We start from the raw sequence: 5,304 nt of genomic DNA, 5'->3' as shown, positions 1-5,304 counted from the left end.
TGATCAACATTAAAATGTTCTACGATTTGTATTTTGAAACGGAAGTGGACTTTATGAATGCTTGAGATGAGAAATTCATGAATTTGTAGTTTAGGGTTAGATACAGGTAATGAAACCAATTAAATTAGTTGTAAAGGCAATAGTTTAACAAGAGAATTTTTGTACGATAATGCTTAATTCTAATCTTAAATCTATTAAGGAATTAGGGGTTACTTTGGAATTAAAGGTTCTGTCACTAAGACATTAGGGCAAGAATAATAAAGAGAATTCAGTAATAATTCAATAAAGGAATTCAGTAACTAGGATCAAATTAGACACTAAGGTTTAATTCGAAGTGAAACTCATCCCTGACATTTCTCTTATTATAAAGGATCAATTTTATTAATGTTGTTAATTTTAAATATTATTTCAATCAAATTTGGGAATCTTCTGTTCAATTGTAGTAATTAAATATAATTCAATAGTAAAACGCAATCCTCGAGTTCGACACTCGGTACTACCATTTTATTATTACTTGCAACGATTCAGTACACTAGCTGAAACCCTATCAGTACTAATTATATAGGTGATTTGAATTATGCACGTTGGGAAAGGTGTAATAATCTGGTGTATTCGTGGATTACCAATTCCGCATATCCTTCAATTGTAAAAAGTGTTGTGTTCATAAAAGATCAAAGCATTAGGGCACATATTTTTATGTTTTTACTTTGACATTTTAAAAATTATTTATAGCCTAGATTAATTTTTTTTAGCTTGTTTCTAAACTTTGGGTTGAAATTGAATTTTAATTTTATTATTTGTATATTAATCCTAACTCGTTATGTAGATCATAACTTGCGCTATTGATATCAGATTGACGCATGCGAGCAGACGTTGAAAAGCTAAAAATCAAAGCTACAACTTTTGTGTTGGAATAAAATCCCAATGCGGAACTTCATGGGGCCCAAATTGCAGATTACATGATCCATTTTTCTTGTAATAATTTTAAGTATTTTTCTTGTTTTACAAGCCCAAAAAAGCGAGTACAATATATTAAAAGTTTGCTTCTATTTTAGACACGCTGATTTGACATTTGGGATGGAGAAACATATAAACACTTTTTATTTTATTTTCATGGAAGGCTAATTTTCTCTCAGATTAATTCTTTCTTTCAGAGTTTCATTAACAACTTGATATTCAGGTTATAATGTTAATTTAACGTTATTATTATATTTCTCTTTATTCAATTATATTGTTATTCCGATTGCTTAACTCAAATTTCAATAGGATTGATTAAATTAGTTTGACAGAGTTCAATTTCTATATTAATTAAATTATAGTTTCGCAACGCTTGTTCAATAACTATAATACACCAATGGATGTGATGCTTAATCAAGTCAAAGAAACGGAATTCTTATAGGGTTGATTACGCTTGTTTGATCAATGCTATAGTCAAATAGGAATAGAATTTCAATTTAGAAATTAAATCTATTGATAGAATTTGTGATAGGTCTGAAACTCGAATCACTAGATTAATCATTTTCTTAATTTGTTCGAACAAAAATTTGTAAACTCCCTTTCTAATTTTGACTCTCAATTTAGCTAATAATATCATATCATAAGTCATTGTGAAACAACTTAAGTTAGTACCCCTGGCTACGTTTTATTACTTGTATTTGATCTGTGTACGATAGCAGATCAATAGACAATGCGATTGACCAATGGAATGACCTAAAAGACAGATTTATGTGTGTTGATAGAATCAGAGTTGCTCAATTGCATCAAGAAATAGCAAATATGTAGCAATGTGATAGCAAAGTATCTGAGTATTTCACATAATTGACGAAACTTTGGGAGGAGTTATAGTTGTACAGACCGATGTTGCAATGTTCTTGTCCAATTGCTTGCAATTTTGATGCAATGAGAAATGAAAAATTGTTCATATTGTAAGATAGAGTTATACAATTTCTAACAGACATGAATGGTGACTATTAAGCGGCTTCTTCATAGGTTCTTTTAATGGAACCATTGCCTCCAGTGACTAAAGTGTTTTCTATGATACTACAACAAGAAATATGAACTATGGAGTATCCTCCACTACAGTTGCTACTATTGACGATCCAACGACATTAGTAAATGCAGTAGATGGTGGAAGGTCATACGGTTGAGGAAGAAGTGGTGGACCTCATGGAAGAGGTAGAGGAAATTGCAAGATTTGTACCTAATGTGGCAAAATAGACCATACGGTCGAAACTTGCTACAAGAAGCGTGGTTTCCCCCCTAATTTTGGGAGTGGCAGCAATTATGCAATAAATTATACAAAAGTTGAGTTATGTAATGAAAAATGAGATACTAGTTCTAGCTCAAGAGTTGAAGAAAATGGAGTGACACTCACAAAGGATCAATATCAAAGTCTAATAGCATTGCTAGAAAAGAACATGATTATTGATTCCCGATGCTCAACAACTACAATTAAAGTGCATACATATGTACATGCTACACATTAAATAGGTATTTCACCATATTCAAATTCAATTTATTCGTCATGAATTCTAGACACATGAGCCATACATCATATTTTCCATACTCTTGCTTGGTTTATAAATTACAACAAAGTAAATCTTATTGATGTGAAATTGCCTAGTGGAAGTTTAGTTGGAGAATACACATGAGTGCAGACTTAGTGTTAGACAATGTGTTATTCTTACCAGATTTTGCAGTCAATTTGATATTTGTTTCTAAGTTGTGCCTTCAGCAGTCTTGCTCACTAATATTTGAATCAAACTACTGTACAATACAGGGGAGGAGTTTGAAGATGATTGGTTTGGCTAAAAAAAATTGATGGACTCTATTACTTACAAGAAGTATCAAAGTTATCAGGTTATGCATCTAGTTTTCTTATTGCACTTAGTTTGAATACAAAAAAGGTTTCCGCTGTTGAATTATGGCACTTGCGTTTAGAGCACCTGACGTATGGTAAAATGTTAGAAATGAATAAGCAATATGGCTACATTTCATTTGGCTGTAATACACCTTGTAACATTTGCCACATGGCTAGACAAAAGAGATTGTCATTTCCTATTAGTGATCATAATGTTGTTTCTATTTTTGATTTGGTACACATTGATATTTGGGGACCTTTCTCCACTATTTTAGATGATCAGAGTAGACATGTTTGGGTTGTGATGCTAAAGTCTAAGTTTGAAGTGCCTAGTAGAGTGCATAATTTTGTTGCTTTGGTGGAAAATCAATTTGGTAAATGTGTTAAAAATATAAGAAGTGATAATGAGCCAAAATTCTTACTAACTGAATTTTATTCTACAAAATGAATTATACATCCGAGAAGTTGTGTGTCAAGTCCAAAACAAAATGGTAGGGTGGAGAAAAGGCACCAACACATTTTAAACAAAATTAGAGCTCTTATGTTTCAATCTAAGCTTCCCAAAACTTATTGGTCGTACTGAGTGCAACATCCAATTTTCTTAATGAATATTACTTTATGGAACATAACCTGATCTTAGCATTTTGTGGGTCTTTGGTTGTGTGTGTTATGCGTCTAAGTAACCCACTAATCATCATAAGTTTAATTCTAGAGCAAGAAAATGTGTCTTCTTAAATTACAAGTCTGGTATGAAAGGCTACACCTTACTAGACACTCACACTAGAGAAATATTTGTGTCAATAAATGTTCATTTTTAAGATTTGGAACTGCCTTTTCAACATACAATTTAGGACATCAAGTCAGCATTTTATGCCCCTTATCCTCTTACGCTCACAATTGGCGATACCTTTATCCTTGACCGTTGCTCCTCACATACACATGACTTTCCTTTTATTCACACAGACCCTACTTCAGCACCTTTACCACTTGTTGATACACCAATCCGTTTTTCTTCACCCAACCAATCAATCCTTACACCTGTTCCTACGAGGAAAACTTCCAAGCATACACAAAAACCAACTTACCTTAATGATTATGTTTATAACTCAGCTTCCTCCACTACCACTTACCCTTTATCCAAAAAATTTGTCTTATTCTTATGCTAATGTGGCTTCACATTCAATTAGAATTTTTGTTATTTCATGCACGTATACAATGGCGGTGATGTATAGCCCTAATAACTGAATGAATAAGATCATTTTTTTCCACAGTGAGTTTTCTCTCGAACTCTGTTCCAATCCTTAGTATCTTAAAATGACATAATCATTTGAATTTAATCTATATTTATAGTGGTTCTAAAAAAAATTAGAAATGATAGAATAACTTTTTTCTTATTCTTAGCTCTTCTTCATCTATCTATTAGAGAGGAATGATTTAAGGCCAATTTTTTGCCTTAAATCACTCATCCAACTCATTTTTTCTTTCTCCTTTTAATTAAATAAGTGTTTTTTTTACATATATTTAAGTTTTTCCATCTTCATGTGGTGTTTATTTATTTTAGATTGAGATGCTAACTTTGATCCAAGTGCATATTCAAATTCAATCAATGACTTCAACGTCTTAGCTACAGATGTATATGTATTTCAGACACTTCAATTATGTCATATTTATAGATTTTGTCACTATTGTAAGTATTTTCTGTTTTATGTTATTAATTTGGATATTGTGAGTTTGTTCCCAAATTCATCATTCTTCAGTTTTAGTGATTTTGAATTATATTACTTTTTATCGATTTAATTTCTAGTAAAAACAAATCAAATTTTGAATTTATTTTTATTTTTTATCATTTTTTTTTTAGTAATAAGTATTACAAACAATCATATTTTACCATGATGGTATTTGTAGATATATTTTGGGAACTAGTAAGATCATAAATTGACATGATCATGATTTTATTTAATTGAATTTACGTGTAAATATATTTTACGCTATCAGTATATAGAAATTTATCTCTATAAAATTGTTGAGATATTTTAATAATATATTAAATAATTTTATACTAAGATTAAATTGTATATATTATATTGTACATAAAAAAAATTTATACATTATTTATTGATAGTAAATTTTAATTTGTGCAGTTTGATTTATCTTAATTTCTGTTGGATAACTTAATTCTTTCTAATATCATAGCTCGATATCATTAGTAATATTTCATCACTTATATGAAAAACTGAAAATGACTGAGTGTGTTTGAGATAAATATAAAAATTTTAAAACACCAAAGTTCAAATTACACTTGTCCATGTATTATGTAAAATGCAAAGAAGGACCAGCTTGATATTAATCTCGATATTGTTATAAGTAAATAGTCATATCTATTTTAAGAAGAAAAAATTAAACCAGATTTTTTTATAAAAAAAAAAAAAAAAAAAAAAAAATTA

Source organism: Cicer arietinum, chromosome 5 (genome assembly GCF_000331145.2).
Source record: "Cicer arietinum cultivar CDC Frontier isolate Library 1 chromosome 5, Cicar.CDCFrontier_v2.0, whole genome shotgun sequence".
NCBI classification, from domain to species: Eukaryota; Viridiplantae; Streptophyta; class Magnoliopsida; order Fabales; family Fabaceae; genus Cicer; species Cicer arietinum.
Note: the sequence above shows the minus strand (reverse complement) of the source record.